Source organism: Cricetulus griseus, chromosome X, assembly GCF_003668045.3.
Source record: "Cricetulus griseus strain 17A/GY chromosome X, alternate assembly CriGri-PICRH-1.0, whole genome shotgun sequence".
Lineage (NCBI taxonomy): Eukaryota > Metazoa > Chordata > Mammalia > Rodentia > Cricetidae > Cricetulus > Cricetulus griseus.
The window spans coordinates 59,210,909-59,224,935 of record NC_048604.1 but is presented as its reverse complement, the minus strand read 5'-3'; positions in this window follow the sequence as shown (position 1 = coordinate 59,224,935).

The following is a 14,027-nucleotide window of genomic DNA, read 5'->3' as shown; positions in this document are numbered from 1 at the left end:
CAGCCCCTTATGTTTAAGTTACAATGTCCTATCAATGTTTAAATGGTTAGAACTAGTACAACAGATATACAAAGGTAAACCACGGAATGGAAATTACTTGTCACTGGTTATTCTTTTATGTCTTGGCTCTGACATTTAAATCCAAGCTATGAAAGGCAAAATTTTGCCAAACAGGCTTAGCTTATTATAAAAGAGTACTAAGACTTGATTAATCTTGATGGTGCAAGTCATCAGTTTTAGGCTAGCTTATCAGTATCACCATCATTGTCTAGAATGGTTCCAGGAAACTTCATGAATCATGCTTTGTCGGTTCAGATGAATTATTTACTCTTTCTGCCTATCTGAAGGATGTAATTAGTGAAACCGTAAGTAAAGAAGAGTTGCATTTTGTTTTTTTCTATTTGTTCTGATACTAGATCTAGGTGAATTTTTGTCTATTAAAAAAAGCATGCCAGAGTCACTATACTTTACTAGGTGCAGATGATTTCAATCATTTTTCTGTGTTTCTATTTTCTTTTGAAATTTTGATAAAAGACTAGGATTAAAACATTTGATTTTCTATTTAAAAGTATTATTTAGGGCACTTTAGCAAGTAATCTTGTTGAAGATAAATGGGGAACTTCATAATGGATCTTGATCCTATCATGGTGGCAGTAAGTAAAAATTATGTATTTGTGTATGTAAAATGCATGGTTGGCACCTGAAAATCTGCATAACTTTAGATATATCATTCCCAGAAATTGCTCTAGTACTTTGGTCTATGTTGGTATCCTGAATCTTCTTTTCTTGCTGTACATATATCCATGAACTCTTGTGATTCTAGTAACTAAGCAGCCCTGCTGGTAATTCTCAAATTTCTAACACTATCATCCACAAGTCTTATAGAGTCTAGATCTAATATCCAAGTGCTTACTGAGCATACCCAGCTACATTCTTCTCAATTGTTTTGAATGCAACATCTATCCATTGGAGCTCATCCCAGTATTCAGGACAAAATATCTTCTATGTGTTCCATGTACTCATATATGATATCACCAAGTATGTAATTTTCCATTTCAGAATATGAATGTCATCTTGCTTATTGTCCCTCATCTTGGATCATTACTGAATTAGGTAGGATTTACTGGCTTTGCAACTCTTTTTTTTTTTGAGGTATTTTTTTATTAGTTCAAATTAGGAACAAGCTTGTTTCACGTGTCAATCCCTTCTCTCTATCCCTCCCCTCACCCCACCCCATCGCTCCTCCCCCACCCCTGAACTACCCCCCACCTCATCCATCCTCCACTCCCCAGGCAGGGGAGGGCCCTCAAAGGGGGCTCTGCAAATTCCACCACATCATCCTGGGCTGGGCCTGGGCCCTTCAGAGTACATCCCTTCATGTGGGATGGGCTCTCAAAGTCCCTTCTTACACCAGGGAAAAATACTAATCCATTACCAGGGGGCCCCTGGAGTGCAGAGGCCTCCTCATTGACATCCATGTTCAGGGGTCTGGGATCAGTCCTGTACTGGCCTCCCAGACAGCATCTGGGGTCGATGTGCTCCCCCTTTTTCAGGCCAGCTGTTTCTGTGGATTCACCCACCTGGTACCAACCCCTTCGATCTTCATTCCTCCCTCTCTGCAACTAAGTTCCAGATTTCAGCTCAGTGTATACCTGTGGATGTCTGTCTCTGCTTCCATCAGCCACTGGATGAGGGCTCTAGAATGGTATAAAAAGTAGTCAGCAATCTCATTTTAGAGGAAGGGCATTTAGGTTATCCTCTCCACCATTGCCTGGATTGTCAGTTCCTGTCATCCTTGTCCGGCTCTCCCTAGTGCCAGATCTCTCCTTGGACCTATAATGGCTCCCTCAGATATGGTATCTCTCATCCTGCTCTCTCTCTCCTCTATTCATCCCCAACTCAACATTTCTGCTCCTCCATTTCCACTCCTCCATTCCTCTTCTCCTGCTCTCATTCTGGTGGCTCCCTCTCCCCGACCCTCATGCTCCCAATTAGCTCAGGAGTTCCTGCCTCTTCCCATTCCTGGGGTCCATTCCTTTATCACTGAGAGTCCTTCATGCTTCCTAGTTTCTTTGGTGAAGAGGATTATAGACTGATAATCCTTTGCTCTATGTCTAAAATTCGTATATGAATGAGTACATACCATGTTTGTCTTTTTGTGACTGGGTTACCTCACTCAGGATGGTTTCTTCTAGTTCCATCCATTTGATTTTAGCCATTCTGACAGGTGTGAGGTGGCATCTCAGAGTTGTTTTGAGTTGCATTTCTCTGATGGCCAAGGATTTTGAGCACTTTCAGCCATTTCAGATCCCTCTTTTGAGAATTCTCTATTTAGTTCTGCACCCCACTGTGGGGAGCCACAGCCCCAAGATGGCACCTGGCTGGATGCCAGGGAGACCAAGCTTAGCTGTAAACAAGCCTTATTTGGAAGCACTTAGTGGATCTGGTGTGCTGCCTCCTTCTGTGACCTATCCGGGATCGCCAGGTGTTGTGAGCTAATTGGATAATGAGCTTGCTTTTAAGGGCTTGCTGGGGGGCTGGGGGAAGTAGAAACTGATGTACAAGGTTCCTGAATAAACTGCTTAAAGAAGAGTCGTGGTCATGTTTCTCTTGCTGGTTGAGATAGACGCAACAAGTGGTGGCCGTATGGGAAACCTCTCTCTGAGGGTGAACAGCTCAGAACTTCCTGCAGTCAGGGCAGTCGACTGGTAAGTCCCAGGTAAATTGGGACCAAGTTAAGGACCTCGGTATAGAGGCAATAAGGTCTCTGGTAAGGAGTGATAAAGTTCCATGAACGGACAAAGTAGAAGTAACCAAAAGTGAAAGTATGGGGAATTCGACATTGCAACCTATTTATCTCGCTCTTCAAGAGCTGTTGCACTCTAAAGGGCTATAGCTAAAGAAGAGTACATTAGAAAGATTTCTTGGGGAGGTTGAGACCGTAGTCCCCTGATTTGCCATCTCGGGCAATCTTACTACCAGTTGCTGGGACAAGCTTGGAAAAGATCTAGATTTTGCCTGGGCACAGGGAACGCTGAGGCCAGGGACGCGGCCTATTTGGAAACTGGTTCGCAGCTGTCTAGAGGATCAAAGATGCCGCAAGGCTGTAGAAAAGGGGCAGGAGGTGTTAGAACAGCTGAAGGAAGAGCGCTCAATGATATCGGAAAAGGACAGTTCTGAAGAGAGTAGTTCAGATTCGGAAGAGGAACTAGAATTGCTAGTGAAGAAAATGGAGGGGTGATCTTTGCAGAAGCGCTCTGAGTCCTGTGAGGTGGAGCCTACTGCTCCAGGACTGCCCCCTCCTCCGTATAACATATAACATAACTTCCTCTCCTGGCGGCTGGGGGGGGGCGGCAGTCCTTTTGCCTGGAGGTATGGAAGGAAATGAGACATGAGTTATGTTATCCTGCCTTTCAGAATAACAGAATAACGCGGGGCAGCACTATCATGAGCCCCTTGATTTCAAAACGATTAAAGCACTTGCGGAGTCTGTCCGAACTTACGGGTAACAGCAGCTTTTACAACAGCGCAGGTTGAAGCTCTTAATCGCCATTGCATGACTCCAAGCGACTAGATGAGCTTGGTGTGAGCTTGTTTATCCCCTGGACAATATTTATATTGGAAAGCCTTTTTAATAGAATATGCCAATGAACAGGCTGCTGTCAATCGTGCGGCAGGAAACGCAGCCTGGGATGTGGAAATGCTCCTGGGGCAAGGCCGATTTGCTCAGCAACAGACGAGATATCTGTTACAGGTCTTCAAGCAAATTAATAATATAGCAACTCCAGCCTGGAAATCATTGCCCAATAAAGGAGAAGAGAGTGGCAATCTTACTAAGATCATTCAAGGCCCCATGGAAACATTTTCCGACTTTGTTGCCAGAATGGTTGAGGCAGCTGGAAGGGTATTTGGAGATCCCAACCTGGCCATGCCATTGATAAAACAGCTTGTCTTTGAACAATGCACAAAGGAATGTAAGGCGGCAATCACCCCCTATAAAAACAAAGGATTAGAGGCCTGGATGAAGGTATGCAGGGAGCTAGGTGGACCCTTGACCAATGCAGGTCTCGCGGCCGCTCGAGATATTGTTAAAGCCTACAAAAATTGTGTAATATATTTGCATCCACCCTCTTGGGGAATGAATCCTAAAGGATTGGCTCCACTTAGAATATGGCAAATGGATATTACTCATATTCCCAAATTTGGCACATTAAAATATGTACATGTATCTGTAGATACTTGTTCAGGAGTGATACAAGCTACCCCCCTTAAGTGGTAAAAAAGCCAAAAATTTTATTGCCCATTGTCTAGAGGCTTGGGCTGCTTGGGGTATGCCATAACAATTGAAGACTAATAATGGACCTGCGTATACTGCTGTGTCCTTCTCTGCATTTTGTAGACAAATGCACGTAGATCTGAGACATGGCCTTCCTTATAATCCACAAGGTCAAGACATCGTTGAGCATGCTCATCAAACTTTAAAAGAATATTTGATAAAACAAAAAGGGGGAATAGGCCAAGGCCGTACCCCTAAAGAGAGACTATCCTTAGCCCTGTTAACTCTTCATTTTTTTCAATTGGATGTGGATGGCCGTTCAGCCGCTGATCACCATCACAGTGTTCTCCCCGTTGACAAAGGATTTGTCAAGTGGAAGGATGTCATTTCCGGCCTATGGAAGGGTCCCAACCCTATGTTATCATGGGCAAGAGGGTCTGTTTGTGTTTACCCACAGGATCATCAAGAACCTCTGTGGGTTCCTGAAAGATTGACCAGATGAGTCCCTGCTCCGGAAGATGGCGAGGCCCAAAGGCAGGTTGATTCACCTGATGCTGATGACGGTGATGCTGATCGGCGAGATGGCAGCAGATCAGCGGTGGGGAATCCTGTCAGTGTTCCCATAGCCCATGCCGATTAGGCATTCGGCTCAAGTTTTTCCTAGGTTTTTTAGTAGCAATTTAAGCTTTAATTTACCTTATTTGCCTTTAGATAAAGATATTAGTCCAATAGAAGGTAATGTTAGTTTTAGACTAGGTGGGAATTTATCTATAATGAAACAGATCCTGAATATAATTGGACTTATCAAAATCCCAATCAACGTGGAGCTTCTAATCCTTTTGATCATTGGCTGCTTTGTGGTGTTAATGGTAGCTGCACTGATCTTTCCCCTTTAGCTATGATTAATGGAGGAGGGGCGGGAAGCGCCTCCTTTCAATGGAATACATCAAGTCTGTTTGAGAGCACGGTTAAGCTGGTTGCTCCAGGAAGGAATCTGTCTTTTGCCCCCACCCCTGTGTGTGTCTGGCCTCCTTTTGTGTTTGTGATAAGTGATAGCACCTCTGCCGGCCTTAATGAAGGAAGTTAAATTGCACGTCTCAAGTATGCTTTTATTCCCTATGCTGGGATGGAAGTAAATTTCCTTTAGCCCTGGTAACCAGGATGCCCAGGTATGTTCCTGTTCCAGTAGAAAGTCCGAGCGCCATCACCATTTTTAGACAGAAGAGAGATTATGTCTAAACAGCTTTCTCAGTATCTTTTAGGTAATTGGTCTGGTGACTTCGACAAATTGATGCAGAATCTGAGGCTCTCTATTGTGAATGTGAATTCCACCCGGGTCGATGTCTCTGTTGCCGAAGGACTGTCTGCATGGATCACTCAAGCCATGAAACAGTGGGCGGGAATGGGTGCCCTGGGAGGAATGCTTATCCTAGTTAGTTTCATAGCCTTATGGTGTATCTGCAGGATGAGGGTCACACAGCATAGAAGTAATGCCATGATTGCACAAGCCTTCATGGCCCTGGAGGCAGGGCAGTCACCTCAGGCTTGGCTAACAGTACTAAAGAGCTAAGCAGTCATCCTGCTCAGGCTGCAAGGTGAAGTACTGCACTTGTTCCGAGGCTTCATGAAGGGCATGTCTGATTGCTTATGGGTTGGTATCATACTCCCATCTCTGAGAAAAGATACCGGACAGGTGTGGCACCAGCTCAGCTGATAACTGGGTGTGGGGTCATTACAAAGCCCCTTGATTTCAGGGATCAGACCTCTACCCTTGCCTGTTGTGTTATTTTTAAATAAAAAAGGGGAACTGTGGGGAGCCACAGCCCCAAGATGGCGCCTGGCTGGATGCCAGGGAGACCGAGCTTAGCTGTAAACAAGCCTTATTTGGAAGCACTTAGTGGATCTGGTGTGCTTCCTCCTTCTGTGACCTATCTGGGATCGCCAGGTGTCGTGAGCTAATTGGGTAATGAGCTTGCTTTTAAGGGCTTGCTGGGGGTGGGGGGGCTGGGGGAAGTAGAAACTGATGTACAAGGTTCCTGAATAAACTGCTTAAAGAAGAGTCGTGGTCGTGTTTCTCTTGCTGGTCGAGATAGACGCGACACCCCACTTTTTCATTTCATTGTTTAGTGTTTTGGTGGCTAGCTTCTTGAGACCCTTGTATATTTTGTAAATCAGCCCTCTGTCAGATGTGGGGTCAGTGAAGATCTTTTCCCATTCTGAGGGTGGTCATTTTGTCTTACTGGCCTTTGCCTTGGAGAAGCTTCTCAGTTTCAGGAGGTCCCATTTATTAATTGCAGACCTCACTGTCTGTGCTACTGGCATAATGTTCAGGAAGCAGTCTCCTGTGCCAATTTGTTGAAGGGTATCTCCCACTTTCTCTTCTAGAAGATTCAGTGTTGCTGTATTTATGTTGAGATCTTTGATCCATTTGCACTTAAGTTTTGTGCATGGTGACAGGTATGGATCTATCTGCAATCTTCTGCATGTCCGAATCCAGTTGTGCCAGCACCATTTGTTGAAGATCCTACCTTTTTTCCATTGTATAGATTTAGCATGTTTGTCAAAAATAAGGTGTTCATAGGTGTGTGGGTTAATATCTGGGTTTTCAATTTGATTCCATTGTTCTATCTGTCTATTTTTGTGCCAATACCAAGCTGTTTTGAGAACTATGGCTCTATAATAGAGCTTGAAGTCAGGATGGTGATGTCTCCAGAAGATCCTTTATTGTACAGAGTTGTTTTGGCTATCCTGGGTTTTTTATTTTTCCATATAAAGTTGAGTATTGTTCTTACCATGTCTGTGAAGAACTGTGTTGGGATTTTGATAAGGATTGTGTTGAATCTGTAGATTACTTTTGGCAAGATTGCCATTTTTACTATGTTGATTCTACCTATCCCAAAGCATGGGAGATGTTTCCATTTTCTGGTATCTTCTTTAATTTCTTTCTTTAAAGTCTCAAAGTTCTTACTGTAAAGGTCTTTCACTTTTTTGGTTAGTGTTACACCAAGATATTTTATGTTGCTTGTGGATATTGTGAAGGGTGATGTTTCTCTGACTTCTTTCTCATTGGATTTATCATCTGTATATAGTAGGGCTACTGATTTTTTTTTGAGTTAATTTTGTATCCTGCTACCTCGCTGAAGGTGTTTATCAGCTGTAGGAATTCCCTGGAGGAGTTTTTCGGGTCACTAATGTAGACTATCATATCATCTGCAAATAGTGAAAGTTTGACTTCTTCCTTTCCAACTTGTATCCCTTTGATCCCCTTTTCTTGTCTTTTTGCTCTAGCTGGAACTTCAAGTACAAGATTGAAGAGATATGGAGAGAGTGGACAGCCTTGTCTTGTTCCTGATTGTAGAGGAAATGCTTTGATTTTCTCTCCATTTATTTTGATGTAGGCTATTGGTTTGGTGTATATTGCATTTATCATGTTTAGATATGTTCCTGTTATTCCTGTTCTCTCCAAGATCTTTATCATGAAGGGATGTTGGATTTTGTCAAAGACCATTTTAGCATCTAGTGAGATGATCATGTGGTTTTTCTTTTTCAATTTGTTTATATGGTGGATTACATTGATGGATTTTCGTATGTTAAACCATCCTTGCATCGCTGGGATGAAGCCTACTTGATCATGGTGGATGATTTTTCTGATGTGTTCTTGGATTCGATTCGCCAACATTTTATTATTTTTGCATCGATGTTCATTGGTCTGTAGTTCTCTTTCTCAGTTGTACCTTTGTGTGGCTTTGGTATCAAAGTGATTGTAGCCTCGTAAAAAGTTTGGGAATGTCCCTTCTGCTTCTTTTGTGCAGAACAATTTGAGGAGTACTGGTATTAGCTCTTGTTTCAATTTCTGTTAAAATTCTGCAGTGAAGCCATCTGGCCCTTGGCATTTTTGGTTGGGAGGCTTTTTATGACTGCTTCTATTTCATTGGGGGTTATAGGTCGATTTATACTGCTTATCTAATCTTGGTTTAATTTTGGTAAGTGATATCTATCCAGAAAACTGTCTATTTCCATTAGATTTCCAAATTTTGTGGAGTACTGGTTTTCAAAGTATGTCCTGATGATTCTCTGGAATTCCTCAGTGTCCTTGTTATATCAACGTTTTCGTTTTTGATTTGTTAATTAGCATGCTCTCTCTCTCTCTCTCTCTCTCTCTCTCTCTCTCTCTCTCTCTCTCTGCTTTTGGTTAGTTTGGATAGAGGTTTGTCTATCTTGTTGATCTTCTCAAAGAACCAACTCTTTGTTTCATTGATTCTTTGTAATGTTTTCCTAGTTTCTAGTTTATTGATTTCAGCCCTCAGTTTGATTATTTGCTGGCCTCTACTCCTCCTTGCTGAGTTTGCTTCTTTTTGCTATAAAGATTTCAGTTGTTCTGTCAGTTCTCTAGTGTGACTTTTCTCCAGTTTTTTCATGTGAGCACTTAGTGCTATGAACTTCCTCTTAGCATTGCTTTCAGAGTGTCCCATAAGTTTGGGTATGTTGTGTCTACATTCTCATCAAATTCTAGGAAGTCTTTAATTTTTTTTTTCATTTCCTCCTCAAGCCAGGAATGGTGCAATTAGCTGTTATTCAGTTTCCATGAATATGTAGGTTTTCTGCAGTTTTATTGCTGTTGAATTCTAGCTTTAAAGCATGGTGAGCTGATAAGATACAGGGGGTTATAATTCAATTCTTTTGTAACTGTGGAGGTTTGCTTTGCTGCCAACTATGTTGTCAATTTTAGAGAAGGTTCCATGTGGCACTGAGAAGAAGGTATATTCTTTTGTGTTTGGATGGAATGTTCTACAGATATCTGTTAAACCCAGTTGGGTCATAACTTCTGTCAGATCCTTTGTTTCTTTGTTAAGTTTCTGTCTGGTGGTCCTGTCTAGTGAAAGGGGATTGTTGAAGTCTCCTACTATAAGTGTGTGTGGTTTTATATGTGGTTTGTGCTTTAGCAATGTTTCTTTTACAAACATGGTTGACTTCGTATTTGGGTCATAGATGTTCAGGATTGAGACTCCGTCTTGATGGACTTTTCCTGTGATGAGTATGAAATGCCCTTCTTTATCTCTTTTGATTGATTTTAGTTTAAAGTCTAATTTCTTAGATATTAGGATTGCTAAACCAGCTTGTTTCTTAAGCCCATTTGATTGGAAAATCTTTCCCATCCTTTTACTCTGAGGTAACTCCTCTCTTTGAAGTTGAGGTGTGTTTCTTGTAAACAGCAGAAGGATGGATTCTGTCTTCATATCCATTGTGTTAGCCTATATCATTTTTATGTGTAAGTTAAGGTCATTGACATTTAGTAATATTAATGTCTATTGATTGTTGGTTCTTGTTTGTTTTGGATTTATTGTTGGTGGTGTCATTGTGTGTAGATTTTGCCCTCCTATTTCTTTTCATGTTTGGTAAAATTGGATTATCTATTTCTTATGTTTTTGTGAGTGTAGTTATGTTCCTTGAGTTAGAGTTTTCCTTCCAGAACCTTCTGTAGTGCCGGATTTGTGGATATGTATTGTTTAAATCTGTTTTTGTCATGGAATATCTTGTTTTCTCCATCAATAGTAATTGAAAGTTTTGCTGGGTACAGTAGTCTGGGTTGACATCCATGCTCCCTTAGTGCTTGTAGGATATCTATCCAAGACCGTCTGGCTTTCAGAGTTTCCACTGAGAAGTCGAGTTTGATTCTGATAGGTCTGCCTTTATATGTTACTTGGCCTTTTTCCTTTGCTGCCCTTAATATTTTCTCTTTATTCTGTAGATTTGGTGTTTTGATTATTATGTGACGGGGGGACTTCTTTTTGTGGTCCAGTCTGTTTGGTTTTCTGTAAGTTTCTTGTACTTTCATAGGCCTATCCTTCTGTAGGTTAGGGAAGTTTTCTTCTATGATTTTGTTGAATATGTTTTCTGTACCTTTGAGCAGTGTTTCTTCACCTTCCTCTGTACCTATATATTCTATACCTTCTATACCTATAACTTCCATATTCTTAGGTTTGGTCTTTTCACGGTTTCCCATATTTCCTGGATAATTTGTGTTAGGGATTTGTTGGACTTGAGATTTTCTTTGGTCGATGAATGTATATCCTCTAGTGAGTCTTCAATAACTGGGATTCTCTCTTCCATCTCTTGAATTCTATTAGTTATATTCACATTTTTATTTCCAGATCATTTATCCAGCCTTTCCATTTCCAGCATCGCCTCATTCTGTGTTTTCTTTATTGTGTCTATTTCAGCTTTCATGTCTTGAACTGTTTCGAGTGCTTCCTTCACTTGTTTGGTTGTTTTTTCTTGGGTTTCTTTAGATTCTTTAAGAGATTTGTTTATTTCTTGAATTTTTTTGATTTGTCTTTTCCTCTATTTCTTGTAATTTTTTGCTTGCTTTTTCTTCTATTTCTTTGAGGGATTTTCTTGTTTCCTCTTTAAATGTCTCTATCATCTTCTTGAGATAATTTTTGAGGTCCATCTCTTCTTCATCTTTTGTGTCAAGCTTTTCAGATCTTGCTGGTGTGGAGTCCCTAGATTCTGGTGGTGTCATATTGGTCTTTCTGTTGTGGAGTGATGTCTTATTCTGTCTTCTTTCCATATCTTCTTCCAGTGAGTGCAGGTGGGGTCTCTCTATCTCCTCTTGTGACCTGGTGGTGTGTGTGGGCCAGAACTTCAATGTCCGCAGCTCTGGATGGTCTTGCCTCTCCTGGTAGTCTCCTCACTCTGAAGGGGTTAGGCCTTGGTATGGGTTAGGTCAGTGGAGCAGGACAGAAGAGTGAGGTGTTCCACACTCAGGGAGCTCCTTTCTGGCTGGGCAGGTCTACTCCAAACAGGCCCAGGCCCAGAGAGATCAGGGTAAATGGGGCTTTGCACAGGAGTTGGGCAAGTGCAGAGTGTCACTCACCATGTTATGGGACAGGTCGGTGGAGCAGGAAGGAAAAGTGAGGTGATTCCAGATTCAGGGAGCTTCTCCCTGGCCAGGCGGGTCTACTACAAGCAGGTGCATGCCCAGAGATATCAGAGTAAATGGGGGCTTTGTAACTCTTAAAATTAAGATTTTATATCCACTGTCACATTTTGGTCAAGTTACATTATTTCTTAGATGAACTACTTAAAAATCAATTAACAAGTCATCTTTACTACAGTTTTACCCCCTCAAAAATGTACTTTTCAGTGTAAGTAAACACAAATATTCAGTTAACAAATCCTATAAATATTTTAACAATATATCATCTACAGTGGAACTAATATTTGTTTTATATTTATTTTCTTCAGTTTTAAGACGTTGGAGAAATTCATTATTATGCTTATAGACCATCCCATACTTTATCTTGATACTTACTATAATTATAAGTTTACTAATCTGAAAACCCACATAGAATGTAAACTCCTGGAGGGTTGAAAGTAAAGTCTTTCATATTCTTGATAGTCAGCTAGTACTTGACACATAATAAGCAATAAATAATAATTTTCTAGATAAAATGGAAGAAGAAAGGAAGCAAAAGAGAGTGAAAAGACAGAGTGGAGGGAAAAGAACACAAGAAAGAAAAGGATAAGAGGGATAAAGATTGTAAGAGTTAGAGGTGGTAGATAACTCCAAGGAAGCAACATCTTTCAAACCCAATGGAGTTGATGCACATATGAACTCAAAGAGACTGTGATAGCATGCACAAAACCTGCAAAAGTTCAAACCAGACAAAATTCCAGCATGGAGTAGATGTGGATACAATGTCCTATCTCTAACCAAGAAGCCATTTGCAATCAGTACCTACTCTGAAAGGGAAATAAATTTTCTCCAATGAAGTATTCCCGAGTATGTCAACCACATTTCAAGTGCCCAAGAGTAGTTGGCCAACTCAAAAGGAATTCCACTTTTTTGTGTGTATTTTGTTTCCTTTTTCATATTTTATCGGATTAATTTTTGTTTCTTTGTTTCTATTTTAGTTTTTTGTTGTTTGGGGAAATTTCTGAAAGAAAAAGAGGAAGAACATGAAATTGTGTGGGTAAAAAGGCAGGGAGGCTCTTTTGGAGTTAAGGGAGAGGAAAGAATATGATAAAATGTATTGCATGAGAAATTTTTGAATAAAAATAAAATATACAAAGTAATAAAATAAAATACAATAAAAAGAGAACCAGAGTTTTGTGTCAGAGCTATTACCAGAGTGTGACAAACTAGAATAATCATGTGAGTATGGAATTATGGAAACTTAGACTTGAATTCTAACTGAGATAATTAGTAGATAGAAGACCTTTGGACAAATTAAATCAACTTCAACAGCCTCATTTCCTCTTCTCCAAATAAAGTAATAAAAGTGTCTTTGTTGGGTTTATTGTGAGCATTGACAACATGTATGCAAACTACCTACTGTCTAGTAATAAATACTTCCTTCCCTCCACTTTGTTCTTCCTGTCCCTCTCCCTTTTCTTTATTTATTCTTCTCTACATCTTTCTTTGCTTTGCTGTTTCAGAAACTGATTCTGAAGAAGCATTGAAAAATATGCCATATAAGGATTTTATAACCTTTGAATACACTTCTGGACAGGAAGAATCTCAGGAATGCAGTCCTAAGACCGAAGCTGGTTCATTCCTTATCACAGCCATTTCTCAACATCTTGTTACCACATCCCCCCCCCCGAAGTGTACCAGAGCTTTGATGATTGAAATCAAATCTCTTGTCAAAACAGGTTCTTCAAAATTGTCTCTATGCATATTCTTGAGTATTTCAACCACACCCTCACAATTCCTTCTTAATATATGTTGTATTATATCTTGTTTATTTGTTTTTAGAAGATGATCTGTGAAATTTCCTTATTTGAAATACCTAATTTGATATTTGATTACTGGATAGCTATCTAAGATAATGACTAAAATCTTGAAGAATGACTTAAAACTTTTTTATTATCAAAAATATTATGGCAGCAAAACGTTAATAGAAAAATGTTGTCAAGGAATTTGAGTGTCTCATATTTCATTGTGTGATAGTAACTATGATTTAACATGAACCTGCAATGCTACTGGAGCTGTGTCTACAGAAACTACCCTGGTAATGTGTTTGTATGACACATAATTAAGTGCAAGTTGCAACTTGTTCATAACTGTTGCACACACATTGGTTTGAACAATGAGCAATATCCAAACACAAGACCAAGTGTTATGCATTTCATGTCATCTATCACATTTCCTTGTTTTTAAGAATAGTGGTGGCATTCATGTCATAAATCAGTCAATGTCAATATTAAAAAATGCATTAAAACTTTAAAAAGTAAGATTGTTCTGGAAATATCAAGTAAAACAAATAGGTGACGTTTTAGTTAGTTTTGTCACTACTTTGTTGCCTAGGAAGTCAAATTTACTTCTGGTAGAACCATGAATAATAGGGCTTTCTTATCAAAGGTTAATGACCTGACTTAAAATGAGGTACTGCACTTGCTAAGTCCCCTCATTTTCAAATAACTAATACATTGTACTACAGAACATCCAAGGGTATTCCAACAACAAAAATAATAACTAGGTCTTGGACTGTCTAGCAATGGAGGCAGACAGAGCTGGAATGGAGGAACCAGGTAGAGTGTGAAAGTGATAAAAAGGAGAAGGATAGTGACAAAAGTTGGTTTATTTAAAAACTTGTCAAAGAGACTAAAAGAAAAACTAAAATATCTGATAAGTATCATGAATGCCTTTAAGCTCTTAAAAGCTAATATTAATATACTCAACTAGCTATATCCCACAAAAATCACAATCATAAAATAATAGGGAGAACTATGAGGACAATGATGT